The following is a 17,592-nucleotide window of genomic DNA, read 5'->3' on the forward strand; positions in this document are numbered from 1 at the left end:
TGTGAAGTCTCAGCTGTTTTGGTCCAGAAATAAGTGAGTTATGAGCTCAAACGTGACGGCCGCCATCTTCAAACGGAGACATGTCCAGTTTAACGATGCTTTTCTGCTTGTCTGATCAACCCCAGACTCCTCACACTTGTTGTGCATGGTGCAAGGAACCACACGTTCAAGTTTCACTCTTCTAGCTTCACATTTGGAGAAGTTATGACTGTTTAAACATTCAGTGTACACATCTAAGGCTTTAACATTGTAGCGTCAGGTCAAGTTTGTGGACAGCATCCATCAAGTGGTCATTTTTACAGATTTCGAGCTGAAATCGATATTACACACTCACTGGAGCTTCATGAGTCTAGATCTGGAGTTTCAGCTTTGTAGATCCAAGTATGACCGAGTTATGAGGCTCAATGATCAAGTATTAGAAGTGGACACCTGTTTTCAGAATGCCATAACTGTACTGTACTTTGTCTGATTTTCGTCAAGCCTCTCACACATATAGAGGGGTTGACAATGGACAACTGGTACAAATCTGAGGAGCCTAGCATGAAGTATGGCTGGTTTATGACAGATTGAACCCAACTTTCCAAGTCTAAGACTTTATTATTGGATGTCAGGTAAGGTTTGTGGACAGCGGTTTAACTTGGTCATTTTTCAACAGATTGAGCCGAAACTGACAGGACACACTCTGTGGATGTTGAGGAAGACGTGTGAAAAGTTTCAGAAATTTCTGACAAACGGCCGGCAAGTTATGAGCGAGAGTTGTCTGATCGACCCGCGCAGCGCACTCTGGCCGGGATGGGAGTGCTCTGCCGCGGGGAGAAGGCGGAGGAACGCCTGGGTGAACTCGGCGGCATTTAGAGGCCATAACTCGCTTATTTCTCCACGGATTGAGCTGGAACCCACAGGATCTACTCATGGGATGTTGGGGAACATGTGGGAAAAGTTTCATATACGTTGGACAAAGCATGACTGAGATATCACCAAGTTCTCTTTGTGCCCCAGGTACTCCACAGTGAAACACTTTGAAAAAATACACAAAGTCCCAGTTGATCCCCTGGTACTCTAGAATGAAACATTAGAAATGATTAAAAGTGAGTGGAAAACTGCAATAAACACTGTTGTGTACCTGGTAGAAGACGGTATTTGTGCCCCTGGTACTCCAGAATGAAACACTTTGAACAGTAACAGAGTGTGGAAAAATTCACACAGTCCCGTTTGGGCCCCTGGTACTCTAGAACAAAATTCTAAAAATGAATAAAAGTGAGTGGAGGTTAGTGGAAACTTGAAATACTTTATTGTGTCCCTGGTACTCCAGCATGAAACACTTGAAAGAGGGTGAAGCATTTCACTACGTTCCGCTGGTACTCCAGAATGTTTTGGTTCAAGAATAAGGGAGTTATGAGCTCAAACGTGACGGCAGCCCTTTTGAAATGGTGACAAGTCCATCGTCACGACTTTGCATACACCGGCAGCACTTGCCCGTTCATTTCTGTCCACGAGGACTCAGCATTCCCTAACCCCCCCGTATTAAGGAGCGCTGGCTGCATTGCCTGGTTGGGCGGATGTGCAAATTAGCCATTCCCAGTGACAACACAGGGCACCGACACAAGTGCGCTACGTGCCCACAAAAGGGAGTCTGGTGCCAGTCAGTGGAAGGTTATCGCTTCTCGGCCTTTTGGCTAAGACAGCGGTCGCTTCCCTGGGTGGTGAAATTTTATCCTTGTGGCTATATGTTTTGCCATAACTGAGGAGGATATTTCGGTGCTGAAACCTTTGTTTTAAATGATTGCAGCTCATAAATAGTTGTAAGCAATTTGAAACTGTGTGTTTTCAGCAGCTATATTTCTGTTTTTCTTCTTTGGTGTAATGTTGCATATAATTTTGTATTAACAGCTTCTTTTCTTTAGGAAAACGGAAGGTAAGTTTCTCCTAAGTTTTTCTTTGAGCACTTTGTTTGTGTGTGTTTCACTTCTTTTTTTTAGCGTTTGTGGTGCCTCCAACATGTCGGCCAACTTTGCCGGCATGAGGAGGCACCACAGTGTGCGCCTCCTCTTTAAACAAGAAGAGGGCAAATCTTATGAGATGTCAAGGCTAGACTTTTCTAGAAAGTTCATACAGAAAGAGTTAAGGTTTCTTCCAGGAGACTTGAATTGTATACTGACTTTACCAGGCAACAAAGGTTTTGACGTAAGTTTTGTCTCTGCAGCTAAGTTAACGGATTTTTGGACTAAGTTTGAGAATGTAAAGACCCAATTCTCTGCATTTGACGTGGAGAAACTAACCGACAATAGCTATAAAACAGTTATTGTCAAAATGTTCAATGAAACGGTAAATGCAGAAGATATATGTATATGGTTGGGAAGATTTTGCACTGTTAAAGGCCAGGCTACCAAGGTTAGGGATGCGGACGGCATCTGGAATTGCGCCTGGAGGGTCCCCATACAACAATGGCAAGACCCTCGGGGATTCCAGGGCCTGAAGCACCTACCAAATATGATAGTGCTGGGTGAAAACAGAGGCTACATTCATTACCAGGGACAGCCCAAGCTCTGCCGCAGGTGTGGTGAGCATGGGCACCTGGTAGAAGCTTGTGATAAAACATTTTGTGGAAAATGTAGAGAAATTGGGCACACCTTTGAGGAATGTACCAATGGCAGAAAGTGTAATCTCTGTGGGGAAATAAACCATCTCTTCAGGGATTGCCCAAAATCGTTTGCCAACAAACTGAAAAAGGAAAGAAAGGACATGAATCAGGATGGAAGACAGCTGGGCTAGTTGAGCAGTTAATTGAGAAAGCTAGACCCGAAAATTCAAATCTCCCGCCAACAGAGGAGATTGGTGGACAATCTTTAGGTGAGGCGGGAGAGGAGGAGGAGCCTGCAGAGACCCTATCCACAACCAGCTCAAGTGGAGAGGGGGAAATGCAGGCAGAAGGCAGAGCTATTATGGAGTGTGAGATGGAAGAAGCACAGAATGATAGTGATGAAGCCTTTCCTCCGGACGGTCAACAAAATAAGAGACCGGTGTCAGAGTTGTCTTCGGACTCTCCTATTGTAATGGAGAAGAGGGGAAGAACTGGTATCTCATCAGATAGCTCGTCTGCGGGGGATACCAGAATCTTTCCCCCTGACTCACCTAACGAGTTCTCCTTTTTAACACTAGCTCTACAATCAACCCCAAAAAATAATAAAATGGACTACACCTTGCAGCAGAGGCCTACGCCAAGAGTTCGAAGGGGGGGCGGAGCTGAAATCACTTCCTTCCCAACTGAGGAGGTGAAGGAGGAGCTCCGCTCACAAGAGATCACTTAGATATCTGTCCTGGCAAACTAGTATGGTTTGTTCCTCCTGTAAGTAAAACTTTTAAAATGACATACCTTTATCATAGAATATTGAACGTGAGTAGTGTAAAGCTAGAACTCACAACACAAATGGTTATATCAGTCCAAAAGTCTTATAACTCAGATATGTTTTTGTTACAAGAATGTGGTTTACCTTTTAACAAGCATGTTTTTACTGACCATCGCACCCTGGTCTCATGTGTGCAGGAGCGGGAAGCGGTGGGTTCAGACCCGACGATCGGGCACGACGTGGGCCATCCTCCCCTCCCAAACAGACTCCGGGACCTGTACTGGATGGAGACTCATGGGATCCTCCCGGTCAGGGCCGTCATGCACTCCCGGGGCATGTCAGCAACATCAACCTGTCCCCGACCTGGTTGTGGCGCGCCAGAGACGGTGGGACATCTGCTCTGGGAGTGCACTGCTGCCGTAGACCTGTGGGCAACAGCCAGCTCCCTGCAATTCCCGAACTTACCAGCAAGGGAGGTCCTCTCAGCACAGCTGGTGCTGTACGGGGTGAGCCACCAAAGAAACATGAACAAGGAGGACCAGGTACGACAGTGGCTCACCCTGGCTGCCAAAAAAGACGCCATGCGGACCTCCAGGAACTTGCTGGTGAGGAGGCACAGGCAGATTCCCCCAGCAGCTGCGATCCGGATGGCAGCAGAAACAATAAAAGGGACAACATCTGCAGGCAGCAGGCCTAGGACGCAGCTGCGAAGAAGCATCGCCTGTGCCTCTTCGGACGAGGGAGCCGGAGCCACACGAGGAAGGTCGAGGCAGCAGCGGCCTGGCTCTCCGGGTGTGGATGGAGGGAAGGAGCAGGAAGGGGGGGATCCCCCCTGAGCAAAAGACGGGAGACCCGAGAGACCTACTGTTTGGGGGGGTGGATAAGGCTCCGTTGAAAAACGGAAGCCCCCGCTCCTGCAGACAAGAGAGCTGGAGGGCCTGGTTTTTGGAAACTGCATTTTCTTTACCTTTAAAACCATGTTTTAATCAAATAATTTAAACTAGCGCTGTTTTTTACCGGTTTTAACGTATTTGTGGTTTGTATATTGCTTTTAACTGTAAAACTGTTTTTAGGTTTTAGAAAGAGTTTTACAGATTAACAATGGATTAGTTTTTCCTTAGTAATGTACTGAAATACGTAAAATGGGTAAAAAATGTACAAATGTAAAATGCTGAAATAATGTACAGTAAAACCTTGAAAAAGAAAAAAAATCTGTTCTTATCAGGAGATGCTTCTTTGCGGCTGTGTCCTAGGCCTGCTGCCTGCAGATTTACTGTCCTTTATCGTCTCTGCTGCCATCCGGATCACACCCGCTGGGGGAATCTGCCTGTGCCTCCTAACCAGCAAGTTCCTGGAGGTCCAAATGGAGTCTTTTATGGCAGCGAGGGTGAGCCACTGTTGTACATGGTCCTCCTTATTCTCGTTTTATTGGTGTCTCACCCCGTACAGCACCAGCTGTGCTGAAAGGACCTCCCTTGCTGGTAAGTTCGGGAATTGCAGGGAGCCGGCTGTTGCCCACAGGTCTACGGCAGCAGTGCACTTCCAGAGCAAATGTCTCACCGACTCTGGCGTGCCACAACCAGGTCGGGGACAGGTTGCGGTCGCTGACATGCCCCGGGAGTGCATGACGGCCCTGACCGGGAGGATCCCATGAGCCACCATCCACGACTGGTCCCGGAGTCTGTTTGGAAGGGCGGGGTGGCCCACGTTGCGCCAAACGGTCGAAGGCTCACCAAGGGTGAGACCGCGCACTAGACACACCGGTTCCCGCTCCTGCACACAAGAAACCATAGCACGATGATTAGTAAGAACATGCACATGCTCCCCCTCCAATGTAAAATCCTTTAAAAACTTTTGTATAAAAGCATACATGGGTGGTAAGTTAAAAGACACGGGTACTTTGAGATTCACCGGTATTATTTTCAGCCTTCTTAAGTAGGATCCCATGCAGAACCTTGTCATCGCTGCTGACTTGGGGTTTCTGGAGGGATCCGTGGCCTGACTAAGATGAAGTGCAACATATCTACACCCGAGAAACAATTTCAGGTCTGGGACTCCTTTACCTCCCTTTTCTTTTGACTTTTTCATTTCCTCCCTCTTTAATTTCTCACACTTTGAGCCCCAGAAGAAGTGAAAAATGGCTCGATCCAGTTCTAAAAACACTCTCCTTGATGGAATAAAAACAGCACTGATCAATAAAAGCAAAGATAAAATCACTGCTTTTATGATTAAAACCTTTCCTTCCATCGTCAGTCCTCTCAGTCCCCAGTAGCCCAGTGTTTTCCTAACTTTCCCTAATACATCCGTCCAGTTTGTCTCCCCACCCCCCTCTATGTCAAACTTAATGCCAAGTATTTTTTGTTCTGTCTGGGTCACTGTCAATGGGAGTCCCTGGGTCTCTGTCGGATTCCAAGGTCCGTAAAACTGCACACGGGTTTTTTCTCTGTTCAGTTTTGAGCCTGAAGCTTGCCCAAACCAGTCCATTACGTCTAAAGTCCTATTTATTGATGACATATCGGTACATAGTATATTTACATCGTCCATATATAATATTACCTTATTGGTCATTCCTCCACTCCCAGGGACTCCCACACCTTGGATTCTTTGGTCCCTTCTCAAGCCTTCTGCCAAGGGTTCTATACAGGCAACATACAGGAGGGCAGATAACGAACAACCCTGACGGACACCGCAGTTTAAATCCACTGCTTTTGTAAGGAACCCGTTAATCACAAATCTACTGCTAATGTCCCGAGAGAGCAGTCCCACCCAGTCCACAAATCTAGCCGGAAACCCCATCTTTTGCAGTACCTGGAATAGGTACTGGTGCGAGACCCGATCATGCAATTCTGTTCCTTCGCTTTCTTTTTTTTACTAATTTTTTAAAAAAAAGTCTGGGTCCTTTCCTTCATCTATACAAGCAGTATAGGTACTGGTGCGAGACCCGATCAAAAGCTTTCTCAAAGTCTAAATTTGGGACTACTAGCTGGATGTTTCTGTCTCTCGCGTAACAGATGGTGTCTCGGATCAGTATAAGGCTGTCGGTGATCCTCCTCCCGGGGACAGCACAGGCTTGATCCGGGTGAATCACGTCCTTCAAAACCATGGTCATCCGTGTTGCTAAAAGTTTGCTAAAAAGTTTACAGTCTATATTTAGAAGCATAATAGGTCTCCAGTTCTTTATGTCCGTTTTTTCTTTGTCTTTATAAAGGAGCGTCACTATCCCTATTCTAAAACTGTCTGGAAGTCGGTTAAAAGTTTCAAATTCTCTAAAAACAGTAAGTCAAGTGCTAAAATATCCCAAAAAGTCTGATAAAATTCCAGGGGAAGCCCGTCTTTTCCAGGGGCTTTCCCTTTTTTAAAACTTGCTAAAAATTTATCTAGTTCAAACTCCGTAAAAGTTCTTGCTAGGGTCGTACTGTCAGTCACAGTTTTTTTTATATTCTTTAGTACTTCCGTTATTGCATCCGGTTGAACACCCTTTTCTGTATACAGTTTTCTGTAGAATTTTTCCACAGTGTCTATCAGCTCTTTTGTGCTTGTTGCACTCTCTCCGTTCTCCTTCTTCAGTTCAAAAAAACCCTCTCCCTTATTTATAATCCTTTTAAAGAAGTATCTTGTACATTTTTCTCTGTCTTCGATTTCCCGCTCCCTACTCCTTAGGATAATGCCTTTGCTTCATATTTCTGCAAGGGTCATCATCTCTTGCTTAACTTCCTTTATTTCTTCATTAAAGTCCAATCCTATTTCCATTAAATTAAAATACCTCTGTAAACGCCTTTGCAGCCCCATCATGCATCTTCGTTCAGTAGCTCTCTTTTTCCTGCTCATTTTCTTAAAAAAAGTCTGGGTCCTTCCCTTCACCATCTCCCACCAGTGTGCCCGTGTGTTGTATAGGTCCTGAAGGGTCTGCCAGTCCTGATACTGCTCCCTGTATTGGTCGACGGTGGTTTGGTCCTCCAACAGGGAGCAGTTCAGTTTCCACAGACCACTTCCATAAGTCACACCCGAAGTTAGTGACAGCGTGCAGAATAGCATGAGGTGATCTGAAAAAAAGATAGGTGTTAATCTAGCATCACTTATCTGGCACTCACGTGTAAAAAAGTAGTCCATACGAGAGGCTTTGGTGCCGTCACCACTGTACCAGGTGAAGCCCTTCTCTCTGGGATGCCTTTTTCTAAAGCAGTCAGTCAATTTAAAGTCCTTACATATATTTTGTAATAAAACTGATGATTTGTCTACTTTCAAACCCTCCCCCACCCCTCTTCTATCCTTATGACTTAGAATGCAGTTTAAATGCCCCCCGAAAACCAGTGGTGCCCTCCCCAGCATGTGGGGCTGCAGCTCCTCCAGAAGGTCATACCTGTCATTTTTGTCGTTAAAACCATAAATATTTAAGAGCTTAAAAGTCTGTCCCATAAAAGTCAAATACGCTAAAAGTGCCCGACCATCTCTCACCACAGTGCTTCCCTTCACCATTATCCTAGGGTTTTTTATTAAAATGGCCACACCGTTGTTTTTATTCTCATTTGATCCACTCCATATAGAGGGATATGGCCATTTCTGCTCCATCCTCTTATAATGTTTCTGGAAGGGTAAACCACACTCTTGTAACAAAATCACATCGGAGTTATAGGACTGTAGAAACGATAAGACCATTGGGGCTCTCAGTTCTGACTTTACACTCCTCACATTTAATGTTGAGAGGGTGAGAGTCATTAATATAATATGGTAAGGGTATGCCATTTGGGGAGTTTTGTTTACAGAAAGAGACAGAAGCAACCATTCTACGTTGCCAATACAGTTCTCTAAGTAATCTCCTGTGAGCGGAGCTCCTCCTTCACCTCCTCAGTTGGGAGAGAAGTGGTTTCAGCTCCACCCCCCCTTCGAAACCTTGGCGTGGATCTCTGCTGCAAGGCGTAGTCCATTTTATTATTTTTCGGGGTTGATTGTAGAGCTAGTGTTAAAAAAGAGACCTCGTTTGGTGAGTCAGGGGGGAAGATCCTGGTATCCCCGCAGACGAGCTATCTGACGAGATACCAGTTCTTCCCCTCTTCTCCATTACTATAGGAGAGTCCGAAGACAACTCTGACACCGGCCTCTTATTTTGCTGACCGTCCGGAGGAGGGGCTTCATCACTATCATCTTGTGCTTCTTCCATCTCACACTCCATAATAGCTCCGCCTTTTGCCTGCATTTCCCCATCTCCACTTGAGCTGGTTGTGGATAGGGTCTCTGCAGGCTCCTCCTCCTCTCCCGCCTCACCTGATGATTGTCCACCAATCTCCTCTCTTGGCGGGAGATTTGAATTTTCGGGTCTAGCTTCCTCAATTAACTGCTCAACTAGCTCCAGCTGTCCTCCATCCTGATTCTTTTCCTTTCTTTCCTTTTTCAGTTTGTTGGCAAAAGATTTTGGGCAATCCCTGAAGAGATGGTTTATCTCCTCACAGAGATTACACTTTCTGCCATTGGTACATTCCTCAAAGGTGTGCCCAATTTCTCTACACGTTCCACAAAATGTTTTGTCACAAGCTTCTACCAGGTGCCCATGCTCACCACACCTGCGGCAGAGCTTGGGCTGTCCCTGGTAATGAATGTAGCCTCTGTTTTCACCCAGCACTATCATATTTGGTAGGTGCTTCAGGCCCTGGAATCCCCGAGGGTCTTGCCATTGTTGTATGGGGACCCTCCAGGAGCAATTCCAGATGCCGTCTGCATCCCTAACCTTGGTAGCCTGGCCTTTAACAGTGCAAAATCTTCCTAACCATATACATATATCTTCTGCATTTACCGTTTCATTGAACATTTTGACAATAACTGTTTTATAGCTATTGTCGGTTAGTTTCTCCACGTCAAATGCAGAGAATTGGGTCTTTACATTCTCAAACTTAGTCCAAAAATTCGTTAACTTAGCCACAGAAACAAAACTTACATCAAAAACGTTGTTGCCTGGTAAAGTCAGTATAGAATTCAAGTCTCCTGGAAGAAACTTGAACTCTTTCTGTATGAACTTTCTAGAAAAGTCTAGCCTTGACATCTCATAAGATTTGCCCTCTTCTTGTTTAAAGAGGAAGCGCACACTGTGGTGCCTCCTCATGCCGGCAAAATTGGCCGACATGGTGGAGGCACCACAAACTCAAAAAAAAAAAAAAAAAAAAAAAAAAAGTGAAACACACACACACACACACACACAAAAAGTGCTCAAAGACAACTTAAGAGAAACTTACCTTCCGTTTTCCTAAAGAAAAAAAGCTAATTAATACAAAATTATGTACAAAATTACACCAAAAGAAGAGATATAGCTGCTGAAAACACACAGTTTCAAATTGCTTACAACTATTTATGAGCTGCAATCATTTAAAACAAAGGATTCAGCACCGAAATATCCTCCTCAGTTCTGGCAAAACAGATAGCCACAAGGCTAAAATTTCACCACCCAGGGAGGCGACCGCTGTGTTAGCCAAAAGGCCGAGAAGCGATAACCATGACCAAGTTAAACCGCTGTCCACAAACCTTACCTGACATCCAATAATAAAGTCTTAGACTTGGAAAGTTGGGTTCAATCTGTCATAAACCAGCCATACTTCATGCTAGGCTCCCCAGATTTGTACCAGTTGTCCTTTGTCAACCCCTCTATATGTGTGAGAGGCTTGACGAAAATCAGACAAAGTACAGTACAGTTATGGCATTCTGAAAACAGGTGTCCACTTTTAATACTTGATCATTGAGCCTCATAACTCGGTCATATTTGGATCTACAAAGCTGAAACTCCAGATCTAGACTCATGAAGCTCCAGTGAGTGTGTGATATCGATTTCAGCTCGATATCTGTAAAAATGACCACTTGATGGATGCTGTCCACAAACTTGACCTGACGCTACAATGTTAAAGCCTTAGATGTGTACACTGAATGTTTAAACAGTCATAACTTCTCCAAATGTGAAGCTAGAAGAGTGAAACTTGAACGTGTAGTTCCTTGCACCATGCACAACAAGTGTGAGGAGTCTGGGGTTGATCAGACAAGCAGAAAAGCATCGTTCAACTGGACATGTCTCCGTTTGAAGATGGCGGCCGTCACGTTTGAGCTCATAACTCACTTATTTCTGGACCAAAACAGCTGAGACTTCACAGACATGTTCATAGACAGTCAATGACTGTGTGTCTCCCTCTCCATACAGCATGTTTGCAATTCTACAGCAATTTTGAAGAGTGCGCACCGCTCCTGGCAGCACTGCAACGCCAGGTCGATGCATGGAGTGAACGGAGCGAGCTCCTCTTTCAGACTCCCATTCCCTAAAAATCCATTTAATACGTAGCCCTCACATGGAGGACATATCAGATATTGAACTGATAAGAACAGATTTTTTTTTTTATTTCCACAAACAAAAGGACCTTTTTACAACCCTGAGTACAAGGAAACACAAACAGGAAAAAGGAGAACAAACACAAAGACATAAAGAGCACATTTTTCTTATGGCACCAGTCAAATTCCTTAGCTTCTATACTTAAAAGAAATTATGGAATAACATTACAACAGAAAAGTATAAATTTAAAATATTTTAAAATAAAAGGAAATAACAACAAAAATTCTTTTATAACATAATCTAGTTCACAATAGCTTCTAACGCTTCCCTCCTACGTGAAAGCGATCTTTCAATATTCAGTTTTTCCAGAGTTTTTTGTCCACAACAACAAGGGGGTTTTTTACAATCATGAGCTCTAAAAGACAAAAAGGAAAGAAGAAACCCTAAACACAAAAGACATGAAAACACATTTTCCTCTTTATGGCAATAATCAATATAGCCTTTGCTCGTATCATCAAAAGAAAAATGAAAATGTTACACCACAAAAATTTAAATATTTCCAATTGGGAAAGCAAAATAACGACAAAATTCCTTTGTATCATAATTCGGTTCAGAGTATCTTCTAGTCCATTAATCTTTTGGTAGTTTCCATTTAATATACAGGTCTTTTTCAGTTCCACCACATTTATCTCTTGCTATGTATTCTTTGACTAGGTTTATCACAGATTTTACAACACTCCTTCCTTCAATGCTAAAATTCTTAAAAACCCATATACTCCTTGCTTTCCACATTGCATCTTTTGTGCAATTAACAATAATCCACCAACAATAAATATTTCCTTCCGGTTCTTTTTCTTGACAACCATATACAATTTTTTCGTAAGATAATGGGCATTTTTGTAAACTTTGAAGCCATGTATTCATAAGATGCCATACTCCCCTAGCAAAAGGACATGTCCAGAAAAGGTGTTCAATTGTTTCATCATCGCCACATGACGGCCTAGGACATTTAGGGCTCCGTGTTAGATTTCTTTTTTTCAAAAAAACTCTTGTCGGTAAACATTGGTGTACTGTGTACCACGCTATATCCTTATGCAAGTTGGATAAACTGTTACAATTTATATTTCTCCAAGTTCTTACACATTGTTCTTCGGTCAGTTTTCCTATTGGTGTTAGTCTTTTTTTGTCATATAATAACTCCTCTATCTTTTTCCTAGTTAATATTTCAGCAGGGATCTGAGCAAAATCAGGATGTACTTTTTTTAGAAACAATTCATAGATTTTTGGACGGTCCTCCGAATAAGGAGTGTCCAGTTTTACCCTTACACCCCATTTCCTCATTATTCCTCTCCCTACCCAAAATTTTGCAAAGTGAGCCCACACTAGCTCCGTTTTTTCCATCAAGCAAGCTTTTAGTATAGGCGTCAAGAACATCGCATTTAATTTGGATTCTATTTCAGGTACCGCTCTTCCTCCTTTCTCAAGCGGTTTGTACATAATATCTCTTTTTATTTTCTCTTGTTTTGTTCCCCAAATAAAACAGAAAATCATTTTCCTAAGGGAAGCTATTACCTTATGTGGTGGTGGCAAAGTTGTTGCAAGTTGTGCTATTGTGGAAATGACTTCTGTTTTAATTACTAAGACTTTTCCGAATAATGATAGTTCTCTGTCTTTCCACTGATACAGTTTGCCTTGTAGCCTTGGTATTTTATCCGACCAATTTTTGATCTCCATATTTTTGCCTATTTGAATTCCTAATATTTTAATAAAATCCTCTTTTTCAGTGAGTCCCTGTGAGTTTTTTGTCTCTCTCCAATTGAGGTATAAGACCTCACTCTTATGTTTATTTAATTTGGTACCTGATGCCAGGGAAAAACATTCGCTCAGCCTTAGCGTCTCCTGAATAGAGTCATTGTTTGTTAAAAGAAGGGTTACATCGTCCATGTATAGACTTAACTTGGCTACATCTTCCCTGCTACCTTGCAGCTTCTCTTAGAGCACATGCCAGTGGTTCCATGGCTAAAACAAACAGAGTGGGGGAAAGAGGGCACCCCTGCCGCACTCCTGATTTTATTTCTAATGTATTTGTAAGAGAACCATTTATTAATATTCTACTTACAGCATTGTCTTGAAGAAGATTTAACCATTTCCTAAAAGTCCCATTAAAACCAAAAGTGTCCAGGGTTCTTTCTATGTAGTGATGGCTTATGCTATCAAAAGCTTTTTCTAGATCTAAGCTCAATATACACAGAGGTAGATGTCTTTCGTCACAATATAGAAATGCGTCTCTAACTAAAGCTAAGTTGTCTGTTATTTTTCGGCCTGGGACCGCACAAGTTTGCTCCTTTCCTATTAACTGACTGACAATTTTTTGCAATCTGAAAAAGAGTGCTTTTGATAAAATCTTTGTGTCCACCCCCAGAAGGGACAGTGGTCGCCAGTTTTTGAGATCACTTTTGTTTCCTTTTTTAAAGAGTAAAGAAATCACCCCAGTACGCATGGATAGAGGTAGTGTACCTTTTTGGAAGGATTCTTTATACATGTTTAACATGGGTTCTTGCAATTGGTCCCAAAAGGTAACAAAAAATTCTTTAGATAGTCCATCTAGCCCAGGTGTTTTATTGTTTTCCATGCTAAATAAGGCTTTTGTCAACTCTGTTATTGTTAAGTCTGCTTCCAAGGATTCTTTCTCTATTTTTCCTAAATTTGTTTTTACCTTAGAAAGGAAAAAGTTAATTTCCTGTTTGTCTACATGTTTTTCCCCATATAATTGGGAGTAAAAAGCATGAGTCACCCTGAATATATCCCTGGGTTCCGAAAGGATGTTACCAGTCTCGTCTATTACCGACTGAATCGAATTTTTGGGGTGGAGTACTTTCCTGAAAAAATAGCTTGTACACTTTTCATTTTCTTCTATATGTTTTTCTCTGCTTCTTATCAAAAACCCTTTACTTTGCTCGTTAAGAGCTGCCATTATTTCAGTTTTTTGTCTAGCGATCTCTTCTGCTATCGGGTAACCTTGTCGCAAAAGTTCATAGTTTCTTTGTAGTTTTGCCTGTTTTCTATTTATCCATTCCTTCTTTTTTTGTACAATTTTCGCTCCTTCTTTTTTAAAAAATGTTTTAGTTCTATGTTTTAAGTCTTTCCACCATTCACCCACTGAATCATATAGAAAAATTAGTGAGAGCCATTGTTGCAATTTCCCTTTATATTTTGTCACAATGAACTCATTCTTGAGAAGACTAGTATTTAGCTTCCAAGGGCCTTTTTTAGCTCCAAAAGTTCCTGGTAAGGAAAGAGTAGTTGTTAGTTTGTTGTGATCTGAGAATGGTACTACCTCATTTTTGGCCTCGATTAGTAATATTCCTTTGGTTATGAAAATGTAATCTATGCGTGAAAAAACCATCCCGTTTGACCAGGTGTAAATCAAATTATCAGGGTACAAGTCTTTAAAGACATCTTTTAAATTACAGTTGGTTATTAAGTTTTTCAAAGTATATGAACTTGCGTCCAGTCGGGATGCTATGGATGCACCAGTTGTTCTATCCTTCTTTTCCATTATGCAATTAAAATCACCCGCTATAATGACTTCCTTTCCACAGCAAATATAAGAATGAAGCATTTGAAGCAAGGTTATCCGTTCCTGCAGGTCATTAGGCCCGTACACGTTAATAACTCTAAAGGGAAAACCATTTATTTCCAGATCTACCAACATCATTCTACCATCCATTATTATCTGAATTTTTTTAACAGACAAAAAAGTATTATTCATACGGATGGCTACACCTGAAGCTTTGTTTTTATTATCACACGACCAAAAGGATTGGCCATAAGGCCATCTGTCTTGGTAATTAATATAACTATTCTTGAAGGCTAAATGACATTCTTGTAACAAAAAAAGGTCTCCTCCTTCTGCAAGCAGAGTTGAGAGAATTGATTGGCACTTTATAGGATCATTTATGCCTCTTATATTAATCGACACTATTTTTAGCGTATTCAGATTATTAGGGAGGGGTTGTTGTATATTTATTATTTAGTTTTTTTGTTTGTTTGTTTTTTGACAACCAATAGAGGCTAATTGGTAATATTTCAGAAAGGAAGAGACTCATACATCATACAATTTTAAGGATATTTAGCTTTTTTCTTTTTCTTTTTTTGTGTTTTCCAAAAATCCACACTGTCCATTTGTGAGTCGCTAGTTGCGGCTTCACTACTTTTCATCATTGTCATTTCTGAGAATACCATTATGTTTTCTGGGTCTAAGTATGGAGTCGATTCAGATGGGGGAGGCCAGTTACCTTGTATGTCCAAATCCTCACCGGGGGAACCCGACGATGCGGGACGCGGTGGTCTCCGTTGCTCCCTTTGTGGGGAACGAATGAACGGCAAAGAAGACTTTGGTTTTCCTTCTTCATTGTTTCTATTCAGGTCAGTAAAGAGGGTATGGGGAATTGGCAAATCCGCAGGGGTCTGGTCATCAAGCACGAGGTCCGTTATCATTGAGTCCAGCAAGTCTCTACATTCCTTCATAGTTGTTGGGAGGGGTAAATTCCCTCTAATTTCATAATCATGTGGTTTTGTTGCCATTGCTTCTGATATTGCCTGGTCCTGGGAGTTGAGTTCAGGAGGGGGAGGGAGAGATCCGGCGGAGGGGGGGGACGGTCCTTCTCCTGCTTGCAGTAAATCTTTTACCTCCTGGTCAGTTGTCGTTGCGGGCTGTGGTATCTTTGTGGTATCCGGGAAGTGCCTCGCTCCTTCCGTGTCATTCTCCTGCTGGCTTGTGGTTGGAAGCTCATTAGTGGACATCAATTGCAGGTTGTCCTCGTCTCCACTAATCTCGTGCAGGAGTGGATTTTGTCCGTCGCTCACCTTTTGTCCCTCATCCTCATCAATCTGGTCCCTTGCTTTATTGGCATATGATTTGGGGCAGTTCCGAAAGGAGTGTGTGTCCGAATTACATAGGTTACACTTTTTAGGTAAAATACAGTCTTTTGTGGCATGTTCTGTACTGCCCCAAGTTGTATCGTTTGGGGCAAATGATTAACATTGCCAGTTGTTCCATCTACTTGTAATTGGACAAAAAAAAGTCTTCCGCCAGTTTTAATTCCATCTTGGTCTCTTAATTCCATGCCCTTTAGAACTTTACACCTTAATGACAGCCAGGTGTGAATGTCCTCCATGAGTACCTGTTCCCAGTACATAATCACGGTGACAGATTTTGGTTCTCTTTCCGAAAGCGGGGTCATCGTCATGTTCTTTAGATATGGATGCATCTTTCAAATAGGTCGCGTGAAGAGAAGATCACCTCAAAGGATTTCTTTCCAGGAAAGGCAAAAATGAAGTCCAGTTGTATTGGTGTAAATCCCAGTCCTTTTTGAATACCTACTGAATTGTAAACGGTCCATTTCAAAATCTCCTTGCAGATCAAAGCGCACTGCGTTCTGCCTGGAACCAGTGAAGTTAAAGGCCATCTCGTTGCAGCCGATGCGTACTCTCTAGGCAGAAAAAACCCAAACAACCACTCAGGTGATCATGGTGTCTCCCCTGCCAGGTAAGTATCAGAACAGATAAGAACAAATTTTTTCTTTTGTAAGGCTTTATTTACACATTGTTTCAACATTTACATTTACTTCAGACATTATTTTACCCGTTTCACGCATTGCCTGTATATTACTAGGAAAATCCATTCTTGATCTGTAAAACCTAATTAAAAGGTTAAAAAACAGCTATACAGATAAAAGCAATATACAGTACACATACGTTAAAACTGGTAAAAGAACAGTGCTACTTTAAACATTTAAAACATAGTTTCAAAGGATAAAAAAGAAGGGGAGGGGTGCAGCCCCCAGAAATCAGGTTCTCCATCCCTCTTATCTGCAGGGGGGGGGCCTTGTACCTACAAACGGGGCCTCCCCACCCCTCCAAACATTTGGTCTCTCAGGCCTCCTGTCTTACACTCAGGGGGGATCCCCCCTTTCCTGCTCCTTCCCTCCAACCACACCCGGAGAGCCAGGCCGCTGCTGCCTCGACCTTCCACATGGTGCTCCGCCTACCTCATCCGAAGAGGCACAGGTGATGCTTCTTTGCGGCTGTGTCCTAGGCCTGCTGCCTGCAGATGTACTTTCCTTTATCGTCTCTGCTGCCCTCCGGATCACAGCTGCTGGGGGAATCTGCCTGTGCCTCCTTACCAGCAAGTTCCTGTAGGTCCAAATGGCGTCTTTTATGGCAGCGAGGGTGAGCCACTGTTTAGCATACTCCTCTTTGCTAACCTTTCCTTGGTGGCCCACCCCGTACAGCACCCACTGTACTGAGAGGACCTCCCTTGCTGGCAAGTTCGGGAATTGCAGGGAGCCGGCTGTTGCCCACAGGTCTACGGCAGCAGTGCACTCCCAGAGCAAATGTCTCACCGACTCTGGCGCGCCACAACCAGGTTGGGGACAGGTTGCGGTCGCTGACATGCCCCGGGAGTGCATGACGGCCCTGACCGGCAGGATCCCATGAGCCACCATCCACGACAGGTCCCGGAGTCTGTTTGGAAGGGTGGGGTGGCCCACGTTGCGCCAAACGGTAGAAGGCTCACCAAGGGTGAGACCGCGCACTAGACACACCGGTTCCCGCTCCTGCACACAAGAAACCATAGCACGATGATTAGTAAGAACATGCACATCCTCCCCCTCCAATGTAAAATCCTTTAAAAACTTTTGTATAAAAGCATACATGGGTGGTAAGTTAAAAGACACGGGTACTTTGAGATTCACCGGTATTATTTTCAGCCTTCTTAAGTAGGATCCCATCCAGAACCTTGTCATCGCTGCTGACTTAGGGTTTCTGGAGGGATCCGTGGCCTGACTAAGATGAAGTGCAACATATCTACACCCAAGAAACAATTTCAGGTCTGGGACTCCTTTACTTGAAATACTTTATTGTGTCCCTGGTACTCCAGCA

General features: G+C 43.2%; 1 non-coding gene and 2 pseudogenes across 1 annotated transcript; 1 reads left to right on the forward strand and 2 right to left on the reverse strand.

Moving 5' to 3' along the window:
• Positions 1-1,998: 1,998 nt before the first annotated feature.
• LOC121646105 lies at positions 1,999-4,427 on the forward strand (annotated as a pseudogene).
• A 3,725-nt stretch (positions 4,428-8,152) lies between these two features.
• LOC121646106 overlaps positions 8,153-17,592 on the reverse strand; it is a 32,596-nt pseudogene continuing 23,156 nt past the window's right edge.
• LOC121646789 lies at positions 10,550-10,737 on the reverse strand. The gene has a single exon (XR_006011720.1). It is a non-coding gene; the product is annotated as a U2 spliceosomal RNA (small nuclear RNA).

Source organism: Melanotaenia boesemani, chromosome 9, assembly GCF_017639745.1.
Source record: "Melanotaenia boesemani isolate fMelBoe1 chromosome 9, fMelBoe1.pri, whole genome shotgun sequence".
NCBI classification, from domain to species: domain Eukaryota; kingdom Metazoa; phylum Chordata; class Actinopteri; order Atheriniformes; family Melanotaeniidae; genus Melanotaenia; species Melanotaenia boesemani.